Source organism: Mus pahari, chromosome 22, assembly GCF_900095145.1.
Source record: "Mus pahari chromosome 22, PAHARI_EIJ_v1.1, whole genome shotgun sequence".
NCBI lineage: Eukaryota > Metazoa > Chordata > Mammalia > Rodentia > Muridae > Mus > Mus pahari.
This window is the reverse complement of record NC_034611.1, coordinates 41,309,558-41,327,125: the sequence shown is the minus strand read 5'-3', so window position 1 is coordinate 41,327,125 and position 17,568 is coordinate 41,309,558. Positions and strand designations below refer to the sequence as shown.

The 17,568-nt window shown below is 43.7% G+C and overlaps 1 non-coding gene across 1 annotated transcript; it reads right to left on the bottom strand.

The window, feature by feature from the left end:
• Window positions 1-15,963: 15,963 nt before the first annotated feature.
• Window positions 15,964-16,098, bottom strand: LOC115062988. The gene has a single exon (XR_003842879.1). It is a non-coding gene; the product is annotated as a small nucleolar RNA SNORA17 (small nucleolar RNA).
• Between the last annotated feature and the right edge of the window lie 1,470 nt (window positions 16,099-17,568).

Sequence of the window (17,568 nt, the reverse complement as noted above, 5' to 3'; positions counted from 1 at the left end):
ACTTTAAAGTTTAACTATTAAAGTAATACAGTTTTATTTTGGGGGGCCTAATGGGTTGTGTTGAGTAGTTGGTTTCACTTTAAGGTTTCTTTTCAGTGTGCATAATACTTGACATATTAAAATCCTTGGTAAGCCCACTGTTATTTATTAATGTTAAAATAAAGGTGGTTTTCATGGTTGATTTATATTTTTTCAACAACTGAATAATGTTTTGTTCATGGGGCATTTTCATACAAATTTCTTAGATGTTTCTAACTCTTAAATATGGGTATTTAGCAATAATGTCTGATAGAATACTGTATCAAAGAGGTTCGTTGCCAGGCATTTAAGTTAGCCACTGTAAAGTGAAAATGCCAATGCAAAACCAGGCATTGTGGTCCACACCTAATTCTAGTACTAAGGATTGCCTCAAAACCCAAGCCAGCCTGTGCTACATATGAGATCCTGTCTGCAGAAACAAGGACAGAAAATATGTAAAAGAAAACAATATATTGTGCAACTTCTTCCCTCACTAGAAAATTAACCACCACACTTGAGTATATTTTCCAAGAGAGGATTGCCAACATTGAGTAGCAATATATGTATTTTATAGGTAGTGAAGTTAAAGCAGTTAATGAGACTATTTTTAGGTGCAACTGATGAAATTATATAGTAAGACAAGGATGAGGTACAAAACAGCACACTGGTAAAGTGGAATGCCTTGGGACTAAATAAGGACAAAAAAACATACTGTTTTCAAATAAAGTTTTTCTCAATCTGTTCTTAAAATACCCTCTTTCTCCAACCTAAATTTGCCCAAGGTATCATCATTAGAAGTGGGGGTTTTCCCTCTATTTAAATCTTTAATATTACAGGCCAGAATCTTACTCAAAGTAAATCATTGCCATAAGTTAACATGACAGTTCTGGGAAGTTTTCAGCAGGGTTAAAATCAGTTACATTTTAGAAAGCTAGACAGATACTTTTTTTTTTTTTAAATGAAAGAAAAGGTGTCCGTTGAGTGCAGTTCAGTTGAGCAACTCACTAAGTGCTCATTTTGGACAATTGACACTGTTTCGTGAATAGACTGGGAAAAGGAGAGATGAGCCAGAAGCCACCTTCCTAGTTTAGGAAGATTGATGTAAGCAGAGTAAATGTAATTAGGGAGAGAAACTAGGTTTATGAAAGACACTAGTGCAAAGCCGCCTTTGTGGTCATGGATAGCGAGTTAGGATCAGTTACGATTTCCTGTACTACAGTCACCCTGAAAAGGAAAGAGTGCATTAGCATGCTAGATACTTTAAAGTCTTGGAGAAAACAGGGTGCTGGTAAATGAGAGAATCTGGTAGGCTTAGGTGGTCATGAAAACATTTTTCCTTTTTAACGTCAAGAGTGTGTGCTGCTGTATTGAACTCTGAAGGGCTGCAGAACTGTCATCACTGTTGGCAGACTGCTCATTTGCAGGCAGGAGAGAGACCCTGAGCTCCATCAGCACTGTTACCTAAAAGGATCCCTGGGCCTCCTTCTCAGAGTTGATCAGGTGTGCAGTATCTCAGCCATATACAGATGGCTACCATTCCGAAGGGCCTACCCTTCCAGTGTATTGATCCTTTTGTAGTATTGGCTGTTAGTGATTTGAGTATCACCTTGTATTCAGTAATACTGAGTACTGGCTTGTGTATTTTTACCACACTCCAGTCCTCCTGTCAAAGCCCCTGCTAAACTTGAGACAACACTCCTGCTCGTTCATGTGACCTGTTTTTCAGTTCACAGTTGACATCCCCTTAGGAGGGTCACTCTGAAGTCAGAGACTGAGAATTTTCCCATCATGTTTTACTGGGTTCTTTTTAACAAAAATCATAGTGTGTCCTATTCATGCAAGTAATACCCAATAAGAGCTCATTTTTGTCCAATCAAAGCTCATTTGGTTCCACAGTCCATTTCTTCACTTTGTGCTTCCTATACATTATTCCTCACTTGGTATTTACTCTACATTATTTACTCACCTAGAACACCACCACCCCCTGCCGTGTGTGTGTGTGTGTGTGTGTGTGTGTGTGTGTGTGTGAGAGAGAGAGACAGAGACAGAGACAGAGAGAGACAATGACAGAGACAGGGCGTGCTTTCTGAGGAGTTACAAAAAGGAACAAACGTCACCATGCCAGTTCATTACAAGGCTAAGCATCACACGCCCGCACCATTTATCACCTCAGATTTGATCTATTCTCCCACCGTTTCTCATCTAGAAGTTTAAACTTTGTTTTTTTTTTTTTTTTTTTTTTTAAAGATTTATTTATTTATTATATGTAAGTACACTGTAGCTGTCTTCAGACACTCCAGAAGAGGGCGTCAGATCTTGTTATGGATGGTTATGAGCCACCATGTGGTTGCTGGGATTTGAACTCCGGACCTTTGGAAGAGCAGTCGGGTGCTCTTACCCACTGAGCCATCTCACCAGCCCCTAAACTTTGGTTTTTAAACCTAATTTATTTGATGCTTCCTGAAAAGCAAAAGCACGTGTACCTCCTCCATGGAAGGAACCTTTCGACTTCTGTTCATGTAATGACCCCGATCAATCATCTTTTGCCTGGAACATTGTCCCGTCCCTTGGTTTTCTTGAATGTCTCCATCACCACCACTAAGCGGCACGTGCAGGCAGTATCACTTCCACCTTCACAGTATCTTTTGGAGTATTGTGGCTCTGCCTGTACACTTAGAAGCCTGTCTTGTTGCTTCCTTTGCTTATCATATAGTGGTTATATTGGGTTCCATTTAAATCCTCAAACCAGCAAGTTCTTCATATCTCCAGGCCTTAGAATGACTGTTTCTTTTGTTCAGAATGCTTTTTACTGTGCTACAACTTCCTCATGAATTGCAGCTTTTGGGCCCCATAATTGATTGTTTATTGCTAGAACACTTGGGTTTTCTTACTGAACTTTTGAGTTGCTTCTTTTTACCTTCTTTATGGAGGTCAGACTTGAGATATAGAGTAATACTCTCAAAGGAGTGATGCTGGTTATTGAGAAAAAAGGTAAAAGGAGAAGATGCTTTTTAGGTCAGAAAAGTCAGAGCTAATTCTAGGCCAAAAGAAGAGCATGCCTTTTTATAAAGGGCCTGTTAGGAGTGGCTTTTAAGGAAGTGGTAGAAAGCTGGTAAAGGATGGGGTCGACGGGAATGGTGAGGGCTACATCATCATAGTGTCTCAGATCCGCCTGTATCAGACTTGATAGTAATTAAAGAATTGACATTTGGGGTTGAAGCAGAGAAATAAGAGTTTAGCAGTTTTAAATTTTCAGTAAGGAAAAAAAAAAATCCAGTGGATAATTTAAGAAGTAGTTGAATGATTGTCTCAGTTATTTTGGAGAGAGAATGCTGACTGAATAGAACAGTAGTAAAAGCCTGGGAGGAAATGTAGATAGGATTGAGTAATCTAGAATATTCTATGCCATTTGGTTATGGATTATGGGAAGGGAAGATAAAGGCATAAAATTGGGTTTGTTTCCATTCAAGATGCCACTTAAACGGTGCAGGTAGGACTGGAGCAAGCATTTATTATAAGTGGATGGTTGTGAAAGGAAGGGTGTACATAGAAAAATATTTGTAGCTTGATGCAGGGGAACTCCAATGTTTAAATGAAGAAATTATAATTATTGCCTTTTAGTAGAAGCCAGATGGAATTGGTAACTGGAGGCTCGCATGGCTTCCTGTCCAAGTGTTTGAAAGTAATGCACTAAAAATGTCCATGACAGATTTGATAGAAAGTAAAAATGAGAAATAGTGTATATTCAATTATAAGAGTTTCGGCTTTGATAATTTATTTTACTTGCACTGTTATTTGGCACACTAATATAGTAGGGTTAGAAGAATCAGTGTTGAATTTGAGGCTCCTGTAGGTTACTATGGCAAAGAAGTACAGTATTCCTAATTGAAATAATTCTGGAGTTGAAAAACTTCGAAAGGAAACTGTCTTTCATTTCTTGAGTATTTTATATATTTTGTTAGAGTTAAGAACAGCTACAAGTAAAAGTTTGGGCATTCGCCATTTTTAACAAAGGATGGAGATTTGAAAATTATCTCCATGTAGAAAATTAAAAGTGGCCAAGCAGCCAGGCCTGAGGAACATCAATACTTGGTGGGCAAAAGAAAGTAAACCAGGAAAGGAAGCCTTGGAAAGGAAGAGACAGACCCAGAAAGCTCATAGCAAGGTGTGTGGCTAGGCCAAATGTCTTTGGGAGATCAGTTAGTTAGAACTGAGTCCTAAAATCAGTTGCTAGTCATTTTAATGTAGAGAACTTTAAGTGTATGGGGTTTTTTCCTAGTTATGCATAGTGAAAAAATGCCTGCTTGGTAAAGAGGTAAAAATTGGGGTAATAGATGGAACCTGTTCCAGGGATAAAGTTTGTAATGTTAGAATTATGATGGAGAACACAATTTAGATATGTATTAAAAATGTATCATTAGCCAGGCAGTGGTGGCACAGGCCTTTAGTCCCACAGCTAGGGAGCCAGAGACAGGCCTGGTATACAAAGTAAGAAAACAGTGGAATGCTGCTTCAAAATACAAGCAAAGAAAAATAGTAATGTTAAGCTCCTTGTTGGAGTGGAAGGAAACAGATTCTCAGCAAGAGAAAATGAAAATCAGAAATAAAATACTGACATGATAAATGGAACATGCATAACACTAATCAAGTGATATTTTCAACTTCTCCCATAGAAGGCAGTATGTGTTGCATCATTTGTTTGATCATGTGGTAGTCCTAGTAGCAGTCAGTGGTTGCATAGTCCTGGTGGTGACGCAGCAATGAGTAAGTATAGGTAGCCTTGTGACAAAGCCGAGGAATGGAAGCAGATGGCCTAGGTGGTCTTAGCTTGTGATGGAGAGAGGGCAGAGGGATAAGGTCAAACATGAGCGTGAATATGGCATTGGGTTGTAGTAATCCAGCTAGCAGTGTCTAAAGAGGAGCGTGTAGGCAGGTTTGTTGGGTTTCGTTAGAATGGAGATAGAGGCAGAATAAGGATTTTAAACCTTACTGGATAGGTTGTATTTGCACTTTATAAGAGAAGCTGTATGTAAGAAGATAACCTAAGGAGCAGTTGAAGCCTGCCCCAGGCTACGTGGTACATGGAGAGCCTGGAGAGCAGCTGCATGGTGCAGCATCTTGCTGTGGTCCCGAGGGATCCAGATTGAGTAAGTGAGCAGGAAGTTGCAGTGTGTAAATCTGTGAAGCAGAAAAAAGAATGACTTCCACAGAAAATCCATTCTAAACATAACGAAGGGAGAAGCAACTATGGTACTCTTGAGCAAAAGCTTAATTGTGTTTGTGCCACAATTAGGGTGGGGAAGTGAAAAAAGGCTTGTAGTTGAATTCTTCCAAGTTGAGTGTTAGAATCCAGCAGAAGTGTGCCCTCTCCGTCCTTCCCATATTACCAGAGGAGCTAATGACAGTAAGTTGAAATACTTGTTTGCTTTGGAGACAGGGTCTCATTGTGTAGCCCTCTGGCTAACCTGGAACTCAGCAATCTGCCTGCCTCTGCCTCTCCCAACACTACAGCTATCCTGTAACTTCTATCAACAGCTAGAGTGCCTGTTAGAAACTTGGGTTTTCTAACCCTTATTATTATTTATTTATATGGTGAAGAAAAAGTGTGTATTTAGAGTTAGCCATCTGGTCTCAGTTTAGGTGATCCCCAGTCTTTGTGGCAGCATCCAGAGCATCATAATCGGGAGCCAAGCGAACCTATGCCTTCTTCCCGTCAGCCCTCACGGGGTATGGACTTTGGCCACATCAATGTCGTAGAGTTTCTTTCACAGCCTGTTTGATCTGGTGCTTGCTGGCCTTGACATTGAACAAGAGCATGGCATTGTCCTCTATCTTCTCGGAAGGCTCGGTGGTTGGGAGTTTGCTTGTTTGTCCTGGGTGTACCCGTTGAGGTTTTTTAGGTTACCTCTGGATTGGATCCTCTTGTGTGGCTGTGGCTGGCTTTCAGCACTGCCTTGGCTCCCAAGGCCTCCGCTTTGGCTTAGGCTTTGGGAAGGGCATGAGCCTACTTTGATTTGGGAGCCATTTTTAATCTTAAACTGAATTACATCATGTCTCCCCTTTCCTTCAACTTGTCCCCCGGTCCTTCACCCTTCTCAACTTCATGGCCAGTTGTTATGTAACACTTATTGTCACGTCTATACGTAAACACATTCTGCCCGTGTCTAGTATTGCCTGTATGCATATGATTACAAGGCTAATCACTTGGCATTTTATATCCAGTTGGGGGCTCATCCCTGGGAAGACCTATCTCTCCCTTTGTCAGAATCCCTTATTTTCTTACAGTTAACGTAAGACCTGGTGGGACTTTTCGCTTCCACTTTAGCAAGTCTGTTGTGTCCTTTGGTCCAGGCTTGGTTAGGCATGCATATTGTTGAGATATAAATGAGCCCTCTCTCATTTCGGCCCTTTGGCTCTTAGAATCTGCCTCTTCATTCATACTGTTCCCTGAGCCCTAGGTGCAGGGACTGGGTTGTGAGGTATCCACTGGGGCTGGACACGCTCCAGTCGGCCGTTCTCTGCCTTGTGACCCATTGTACTTTTCTGTGACCGTCTCCATCTGCTGTAGAGCAGAGCTTCTTTGTTGAGGGAGTTAAACCCTAACCTGTGGGAATAAGAATACGTAATGTAGAATGCAGTTAGGAGTTACTCTGACTTAACAAAGTCTCACTAGTAAATTCTCTACAGCCCCCAAATGCCCAGAGCCCAGGCAGTTGACTAGGATTCCAGTACCAGACAGGACTTCTGGCTGAGTGGGCCTTACGTGCAATTAGATCGCTGTTGAGTGTCACCATTGCACCTTTAGGAATACCGTGTGCCAGGCATTGATTCCTAGGCCTCACAGCTGGGTAGCCTAATACCCAGTGTTAAGTTTGTGTGTGTGTATATGTGTAAATGTTCACACACACCTGAACATGCCATGTGTCGTGGTGCATCCATAGTGTTCACAGGACGACCTTACGTGCCACGCCTCATCCTCCCTTCATGGAGAACAAGGTCTTTTGTTCACGGCTGCATTTGCCTGGCTGGCTGGCTGGCTGGCAAGTTTCCCAAGATGATGGTTTCTGCCTTCCATCGCACATAGGAACATTGGGATTACAGACAGACCCTGCCATGCCCCGGTCCTTGGATTCAATTTCAGGTTTTCATGCTTGCAAAGCAAACAGTTTTTTCCCACGGATCCACTTCCAGGTCACTTTTGATCCCGTTGTAAGATGGAGAAATTGAATGAGGGTCTCTCCTGTATCAAAGACAGTGCCCGAGGGGATCGAAGCCAGCAGGCTTATGTCCCAGCAGCTCTCTGTGGGCGGTGATTTGGAGAACATAAGCGACGAAGCAGAAGGTGGTGTTGAAACCATCCTGGTATGGGAACTTTCCCTCGGTGACTAGGAAGCAACGTCTAGAGCTAATGGATTGGGATGTACAGCAAACTCAAAAGAACAGCTAATAGATGGTCTTTTTAAGGCCATGTTTGCGTTTGTCGTTTTTTTTTTGTTTGTTTGTTTGTTTTGCTGGTTTATTTGTGTTTAAGGAAAACTGGAGGCTGCCCAGGCAGTCTTCCCAACGGTCAGCCAGCCAGCCATCAGATGCATGGAGAGTGCCAGGTCCCGGTCCGAGCCCTGCATAGTCTAGCACGATAAGGAGGTCAGGTTGGCCAGTTCCTCCTGCCTTCTGTTTTTCATAACCCACGCACGCAAGCACGCACGCACCACCGTGGGGAACAATCACGGAGGAGGAGTTCGGTATTGCATTGGGAAGCATTGTCTGAAAGATGCAAGGAAGATGCGCTAGTGAACCAGAGTTTGGATGTCGAGCCGGTTCCCAGACTGCCCTTTGAGAATAAAATGGGAGGCCAGAACCAAACTCTTTTGGATAAAGCACCACAACTAACTACACACTAAACCGTTTGGCTGCCTTCGTTCCCAAGGCACGGATCATCCCAGCATGGGAAAGACAGACCTCTCTCCCTCCCTCCCTCCCTCCCCCTCCCTTTTGACCCATTTTCCACCATACACTCAATAAAATAAAATAAGATAAAATAAGGAAAACTGGAACCCACCTGGGACTTGAAGGGAAGCAGGGAGTGTGGAAGAGCAAAGGACTGTCTCTTAGGACATTTGCACTGCCACTGAGAACCATTAAGTACAAGGTGCTCAAAAATGAGAAGCCCTGCACTGAAGTTGAACACACGTTTGCCTCTGGCAGAGAGCGGGTCCTTTATAATCAAAAGTAGCTACAAGTTCTGTTTGTTTCCCCAAATACCTTTGAACTTGACTAAAGAATGTTCACCTTGCATGTCGCATATGCACAGATTAGCTACCCTAGGTCCCCTGAGAGAGGGTACGCTGGAACAAGCGGCAGTGGACTGAGCCATGTTCCCACTGTAACTGTGAGGGATTCCGGAAATCACTGGACTTTTGAGAATATATGGTAGGTCTCAAACTGTTCAGCAAATCATGTCAGAAAGTTCTCTGGAACAGCTATGAGGATGGCCTACCTCTTACCGAGCCTGATTAGCCCCCTTTATGTGGAGGTTTTAAAATGCTAGCAGATACTTGGGACACTTAAGGTTTTTCAGGGGATGCTGTATACAGAGAGACTCCCGACACACAGTCATAAAATAGTCTTTGTTTGCTGCCCCCCAAACCTTAAAGCTGGTGAATTAAGTGGATTTACATACTGGAAGAGGCTGACCTCACACTGGGAGACTTGAGTTTGATCTCCAGCGTTTTCAACAAGAAAAACTGCTTGAGACAAAACCATCTCAACTGCATCACTCTTCAACTTTCAAAGATTCTCTAGACTGATAATTTTCTAATCTGGCAATTGGGTGTTGGTTTAAACAACAGTCTTCACAAAGCACCCCAGCGCCTAGTAACAGAGACGTTAGCATTCCGGCATAAGAAAAGGGGAGAGAGAAGCTGAACCTGAATTCTCATGCTGACCTGACGCGATAATTGTGTCTGCAAGACTCCACTCTCCTGGTGACTTTGCACAGCACGCCCTGGCGTGGGGTGCAGGCTCAGACACAGCAAGGACTCTAACAGGGAGCAAGGGAGAGCTTGCTGATTCAAGAGCATCAGTTTTTCTGTGTGTCGGCAAGTATTTGTAACCTTTTTGTTCCAGGAAATAAGCCCTTTTTATTTTTTGGAAGCTGATCATTTTATTGATCTTTTGTGGACTACCAATCCTTCTGGGATATATTTACCAAAGTGAACTGTGTTGAGTTTTGACCTCACAAGCTAGGACATCGCAGTGGGTTCTGTTTAGGAATGTGAAAAGAACCTTATACAGAAAACTGCAGTCGTGGTCCACACCTTTAATCTTGGCACTCGGAAGGCAGAGGCAGGGAGGGTCTCTGTGAGTTCGAGGCCAGCCTAGTCTACACAGGGAATTCCAAGACAGCCAGGGCTGTTACATAGAGAAACCTTGTCTAAAAAACAACAAACAAACAAAACTATAGACAGTTTTTGTAATTAATATTTTTAATAGTAAAAATTGTAAGTTTAGATATATAACTTAAAAAAAACGTAAAAAGATGACATGCATGTTATTACTGATTTGCAGTAGCAAATGTACAAATCCTGGCTCAGACTTTATTGTACTGCTTGGTCACGGTCACATGGGGAAAGTTTTTGTTTCCTTTGAAATCTGGCAAACAATGAAGCATCCTCATTTTGACAAATCAAACAAAATTAGAAGTTAAGTCACATGTAATATGCACTCTTATTTAAAGGGATTTTTTTTTTGGGGGGGGAGGGCTCTGTTGTTTGTGTAAAATGAACTACTGAATTGCTTTTTTTTCCAAAACAATCTCGATGCCACATTAGCTCCAAGTCAAAGTAATTGAGACAGGGATATAAAGGGCAAATGCTGTTCTCACAGAAGCAAAAGAACAGAAAGATCTGATGGAACGCTGTGGTGACTGGAAGGCTCCTCCTGACACTGAACTTCAGGTCTGTTATTGGGCTCCCCCTTCTCCCACCACTGTCCAAATCTGACATCCCTGGTAATGAAGAGAATAATCTGAAATTTGAATTTTAAACAGTAACCTAGGAGTTAGGGATGCCCACGGATAGAAACGTGTAAGGCCCTATGATGATATACATGCAATGCTTTAAAAATGGGAAGGGGGACTTAAAGTCTGCACCCCTGGGACCAACCTACCTTTTTGTTTTTCCTTTTTATTAACCAAGTGTGAATCTGGGTAGGTAGCTCTTTCAGAGTCAGTGCACTGGAGCAGTGAGCAAAAAATACCGAAACGGATTTCAAGTCTTCTTGTGCTCAGCGGCTAAAGAATGCCCAACTCAAAGATCCTAAGAGACGCGGGAAGCCCGAGACTCGGTCTGGCTCTGTCCGGAGCGAGAGCATGACTGGTTAATACGCATGTTCTAGGGACTGATCTGTTACCTTCGCACAGCAACTCATTTAGTTGTAAAGTCCGGGAACAGCTGACATAGGAGATAACTGCCTTTATTTGTGGAACACCATTTTATTCAACATTTCGAAGAGATCTGGACTGCTTCTTTGACGATCTGTGAAGTATTAGTACACAGAAATCTGTATCCCCATCCGACTGGAAAAAAAACTTCCTGTTGACAAAAAATCTACATTCAAATACTGTTTCTACCTTGTTATTCCACGTTTACAGGTGAGGTTCGTATTAGCCCAATCATACCCCTACATTCTTACTATGGGTGCTTCGTTTCTTTGACACGCTCTTCTTAAGTAGCCCTAGCTGCCCGGAACTTAGAGACCCTGCTTCAGCCTCTCCCGTGCTTGATTACGGGTGTGTCTGCCACGACGTTCACCGGGACATTCATTTTCAGCTAATGTGTGGGCATAATTTAATCAATAAATATTCCGATGTTTTAATCAGAGGATTAGCTCAGAGGATTCTTGTATGTATTTATTTGGACACAGAGTCTTGCTGTGTACCCCAGGCTGGTCTTGGAGCCACACTATCCCTACCATACCCCCTGAGTACTGGTCGAGTCATGTGCTGCCATGTATTTTTGTATGACTGGCTTCTGTTGTAGCAGCTAGCATAGATCTATGTAAGCTTCTGCCAGTTTAGTTCTGAAACCGCAGGCTATGTAAGTCAGTTCGGGGGAGGGTGTTACGGGGTGGCGTACTGGGTAACTTGTTGCCGAGTCTCGTGGTCTGAGTTCCATCACCAGACCTCATATGGTGGCAGGAGAGTTGTCCTCTGACCTACATACGCACCAACACACATATATGTGCCCATAACTGTTGTTTTTTTCTTTACCTTCTCTCTCTCTCCACCCCCTCCTTCTCCTCCCTGTATGTGTGTGTGTGTGTGTGTGTGTGTGTGTGTGTGTGTGTGTGTGTGTGTGTAGTTCACCTGAACTTACTAGTATATGGTGACTGAGTGTCAGGTTGAATCAGAGTAGGGGCCCACAGATGGCAGGAAATGTGGACTTAGGATCTGAAATTTAAGCCAGAATTTCCTTTGCATTTTTTATTTGTCTATAATAAGGAACACAGGCTGATATGAGGCAGCCACATATTTTTGAGTGCTAGTGATAAAACTGAGTAGTTAACTGTTTTCAAAAATTTAAAGATGGGGCTGGAGAGATGGCTCAGAGGTAAAGAGCATCTTTCAGAGGTCCTGAGTTCAATTCCCAGCAGCCACATGGCGGCTCACAACCATCTATACTGGGATCTGATGGTCTCTTGTGTGTAGGCATATATGCAGGCAGAACACTCTATACCTAATAAATAAATCTTTTAAAAAAATTTAGAGGGGGCTGGCGAGATGGCTTAGCGGGTAAGAGCACTGACTACTCTTCCGAAGGTCCGGAGTTCAAATCCTAGCAACCACATAGTGGCTCACACCCACCTTTAATGAGATCTGACACCCTCTTCTGGTATGTCTGAAGTCAACTACAGTGTACTTAAGTATAATAATAAGTAAATCTTTAAAAAAAAAGAAAGAAAGAAAGAAAAAAATTTAGAGATGACTATGACCCACTAGCTACTGGTCCATTTGGGGGTAAGTAAGCCACACTTCATAACACATTGCAGAAGAAAAACATCCACACCCATGAAAGATAAAATTATGTCCATACACACAAATACATACACACACATACATACATACAGAGAAGGCAATTCCCAACATACCTCCCTATAAATTCACTGTAGCTGTACAGATGGTTGTGAACCTTCATGTGATTGTTGGGAACTGAATTTTAGGACCTCTGCTCAATCCGCTCACCCCAGTTCCGCCCCGCTCAGTCCCTGTTCGATCCAGCCCAAAGATTTATTTATTATTATACATAAGTCCACAGTAGCTGACTTCAGACACATCAGAAGAGGGCGTCAGATCCCATTATGGATGGTTGTGAGCCACCATGTGGTTGCTGAGATTTGAACTCAGGAACTTCGGTTACCGGCTGAGCCATCTCGTCAGCCCCGTGTTGTTGCTTTCTTATTTGATATTTTTCTTATCACGCTGTAGCTCAGGCTGACTTGGAACTCATTCCTTATACTCATGACAGTTCTTCTTGCTTAGCCTCCTACAAACCAGATTAGGTTTACAGGTAGAAGGCATGTAAGTTCCATTCTACATTTTGCTCTGCTTAGGGTAGTGCACAGTTAAAACTCTAAGGATACCGTGCAGTGGAGTACGTTCTGGCCTGAAACCCACCACTTTGTTCCCACACTACAGACATGTTTCAAAATCACGTTTCACTTCTGCCATGCGTCAGTCAGGCCAGCGGAACAGGACGCCTTCTCCGTTTCCACTCACATTACAGCGTCAATGTAACGAACTGGTAAAATGGCCTATAAGAGGAGAGTTGTCTCTCATTCAGCTGCCAGAAACACAGGAGACAGGCGGGTCGGCGCTGACGCTGTTAACTGGATGTCTTCAGTGTCCCAAGGGTCTGTCGTCTGACCCTTCATCGTCTTGCTTCCCGCAGAAAGGTCGTGATAGAAGCACATTTTCTGTGGCTCCAGCTGTGCGCCATGTTCACAGGCGCACGGAGGTGGGATGTCTCAGGCAGCAAAACACATCTTCATGCCAAGTACCACATTTTAAATAACTCCCCAAAGCACCAATCTCCTCAACTCTGCCACCACTGTCCCCCCCGACACCCCGAAAAATCAGTTTTGATAAAGTTGTTCTATTATTAGCTCTATGTTTAAACAAACAAAAACCCTTGGAAATGCAGTGTTCTCCAGGGCAAATTGCTATGCTGAGTAAAGTGGGGATTCTTTCATGTGAACAGGAATACGTAAGAGAGAGAGATGGAAGACGCAAGAGGAATGCCACGTATTTTTATGAGAAATGTTGGGCTTTGAAGCGCCAGGTCCCTAACTTGTGGGGACAGGGATAGAAGGGTGAGTGTTTACTCTTGAGCACAGGTGGTAGTCTTTAATATTACCATCAAATGAACTGGGAGCAGTCTGCTCTGGAAGCTTAACGTATCAGGCTAGCTCATCTCCTCCAGAAGTCCAGTCTCAAGTTACAGTACTCCTTTAAGATTAATATGGATAAAAGCTCTTGGCCATCTCCGTGATTAATATTTGTTTGGAAACAGGATCAAGTTCCATCAGTTTCGTAATGATGTTTATAGCAAATATGTAACACTGGAATCGCTTAATGTTTGTCACCTGCAGCTGTCACCTGCAACGAAGGATTTAATGGTGAACATTTCCTTAAAGAAGTAGGAATCTGGAGTCTATAGCATCAATTTATTATTGCGTAGACGAGTCTCCAGCTTCACACCAATTACATGTATCTTTAACAAGAGATATAGCTGAAAAAATAATTGTAAAATATTAATGGAAATTATAAATGTATTATTCTTCTCCAGATATTTACTTATAAATAGAAATTACATGTGGCTTCTGAGGAAGTGTCTGATACCTCACCTTTGTGAAGGCATTTTCAACTGTTTATTTCCCATCTTTTTTTTTCAACTTTTTACTGGTTCGTTGTGAATTTTACATAACGCACCCCAATCCCTCATCTCTCACTCTCCTCATATTCGCCCTTCACCCCTGCAACCTCCCCATCAACCGAGAAAAATAAAATCTCATGGAAGCTGTACTATGTCACAGTGTGTCCCACAGTATACCCTTTTGTCCACACTTTGCTTGCAAATGTTCATTGAAATAAGTCATTGGTCTGGAATAAGGCTTTTTTGGCTTCTGCTACACTACCAAAACTGGAACTTCACTGGGACTCCTCTTGTAAGTCCTGTTGTTGCCCTCTGTCATGGAGAGCCTGTAGTTTTGGATCTGTAGGACCAGCCCATTCATGAACTCCAGCAGTTCATTGATGGTGTAGATGTCGGATTGGGCGAATTCAAAGCCCTGGAGCTGAGCCCGAGAGGCACCTGAGCTGATCATGCTGCCGACCTTCCCATACCCTTGGGGTGAGCTCTCCTGCCCTGTCCTGGCTGACCCGTCCAATGACACTACCAGCAAATGGCAGAGTCAGCTCTCCTGCTATCATACCCTTGGGACTGGCTCAGACTGGCTCAATTAGAGCCCATGCCAAGGTGTAACTGTGGGCCACCCCAGTTTTCAAAAAATGACATGGAGACTATATTTATTTATAACCCTTTGGCCTTATTACAAGGCATTATTTCCCACTAACTCGGAACTTGAATATTCGGTTTATACTTACCCAAGTTCTGCCGCAAGACTGGTTAGTTACCTCTCCTTCCTTCCCAGCCTGCTTCTTCCTCCATGTCTGGCTGGCTGAATCTCTGCTGCCCGACTCCTTCACAGAGTCTCCCTCTCCCTCCGCCTCCCCTCCCCTCCCCCTTCCCCTCTCAGGAAGTCCAACCTTATTCTCCTTCGCTTACAGTATACTACAGCAGGAGCTGCTTAACAATACCAAAACCCCACCTGTAATTAAATCTCTGCCAGTTTAAAAATCAGCATATGTATAATACAGAGCTAATCTTTACACGGTACACAAGAAACGTTATTCCAGCAATCAGGGCCCACTCTCCTGTTCTGACGACCTCAGGTCCAGACCTTCTGGCTGCCATCGGTGGCAAGGGGCAAGGTTAGGGGAAGGCATCCCTTCCTCACCAGTGTCACAGCACAGCAGACAAGGCCAGCTCTCCTCTATTCCTGCCCCCTGGCCCCCACCATCAGGGTCAGCTCTACCTAGCTGCTCAGGCAAGGTGCAGGGCCCACTGCTCTCCTGAGCGTTAGAGCTGGTGAAGGACAGGGACAGCTCTCCTGATCACATGACCCCTAGGTCTCTCTAATGTGCAGGTGGCAAGGGACGAGTAGGCAGAAATCCCTTGCCTATGTCACTGTAGGGAGATGAGTAGCGGCGGCCTGGCTCAACTGTGTTTCCTGGGCAATGGGATGGGGCCCGTCATTCATGAACTGCAGCTGGCTACTGGTGAAGCCAGCTCTCCTGATCTCATGCCCCCAGGGACCAGCTCTCCCATGATGCCCAGGAGATGGATGGGGCCAGTTCTGCACAACCCTCCGACGTCAACATGTCCCCTAACGGCAGCCCAGACCAGGGATATCTGTGTGGCCTTTGGTGGTGACAGACTCCCGCTGCTGCAGGGTCACGGACCCAGATGTGGCCTCCAGTGGCAGCACAAGCCAGGACCCCACCATGGTCCTCGTTGTCACCTTTTCTTCTCTGGAATTCTATGCGCCACCTGTGCATTTTTGGCACCATGCAGGCAGCATCTCGGGCATGGTCTGTGCCCCACAGGCATGCGAAGTGCCAGACTGGTGGTCATCTCAGGCTAGTTCCCTGTCTGGGTGGTTGTGTTGGGCTAGCTCCTCCCCTGGGCCTGACTATGGCCCCATTCGGAGACAGTCAGTCTTGGGCTAATTCCAGCTGAGGGTCCATGGTCCCAGGTGGGGTTCTTTAGTCCCCAGCTCACTCTTCTGGAAGCCCCCAACTCACTCTTTTGGAAGCCCATCCAGGCCTGTGCAATGCTGGACCTGTGGTCGTCACAGGCTAGCTCCCTGTACACCATACTAGACACAGCCTCTCTCCTCTCTGCCACCTACTGACGCACATGGGACACAGCAGCCACACTTGTAATGGCCTCAAGGGACAGGCTATTTCCATCTTAATGAGCGGCCCTGCAGGATTTCACTTCCCCTAGAACAAGTTGTTGTTTCCGCCCCTGTAAACATCTCATCTCAAGAAGTTCCCTCCAAACTGGAATGTTTTCATCTCAGAGGAAACTACTAGCAACAACACACCCAGAAAGACATCAGGGAAACAATGCCTTTCATGATTGTCTCAAAAATGTCTTGGAATAACTCTAAGGAAGTGAGACACACATATCATAACTTATTTATTTATTTATTTATTTAGGAAGGCATCAGAAGATTGGGTACTTTCCCATGCTCATGTATTGGTTGGATCAGTATGGTGAAAATGGCCATCCTACCAAAATTAGTCTCTAGACACTGTCAAAATCCAATTAGTTCTTCACAGAAAAACTAATATTAAAATATGTACAGAAACACACACACACAAACAAGATAGGTAATCCTGAACAACAAAACAACTCCTGGAGGTATCCTTATTCCTGATTTTGTTGTATTACAGAGCTAGACTAATTAAAAAACACCATAATATTGTTATAAAAATAGACATGTGCCAGGTGTGGTGGTACACACCTTTAATTCCAGCACTCGGAAGGCAGAGGCAGGTGGGTTTCTGAGTTTGAGGCCAGCCTGGNCTACAAAATGAGTTCCAGGACAGCCAGGGCTATACAGAGAAACCCTGTCTCAAAAAACCAAAACCAACCAACCAAACAAACAAACAATCAAAAACCACCACCACCAACACCAACAAAATAGACATGTAATAGAGTTGAAAACCCAAAGATAGGCCCATACACCTGTCGACACCTGATGTTTTCAGACAAAGAAGCTAAAATTACACTGGAAACAAGATAGATTTCTCCAGCAAATGGTGCTGGTCAAACTGGACAAGTGCCTGTAGAAGAATAAAACTAGATTCATACCTTTCACCCCACACAGAACTCATTCCAGACAAATCAAGGACCTCAACATGAGACCTGATACCCTAGCTGTAACAGAAGAAAAATCAGAGAATACATTTGAATTCGTTGGCACAGGAAAGAGGTCTTTCCAAACAGAATGCAAATAGCATGGGGATTAAAACCAGTGATTGATAAACAGAACCTCATGAAACCTTTAAAAAGCTTGTGTAAAGCAAGGACCCTATCATTTGAGTGAAGAGGCATCCTAAGGAGTGGTCAAAAACTTTACCTATTAAATATCTGACAGAAGGTCAGTATCTAGAGTTACTAGACCACACACACACACACACACACACACACACACACACACAAAACCTCAATGAGGTAGTTTGAATGACTTTTGGTCCCCAATATGTTTGAATGCTGTGTCTGCAGTTTGTGGAACTGTTTGGGAAGGATTAGGAGGTGTGGTCTTGTTGGAGAAAGTGTGGCTTTGTTGGAGTGGGTGTGTCACAGTTAGTCCTGCATTTCTCTCTCTCTCTCTCTCTCTCTCTCTCTCTCTCTCTCTCTC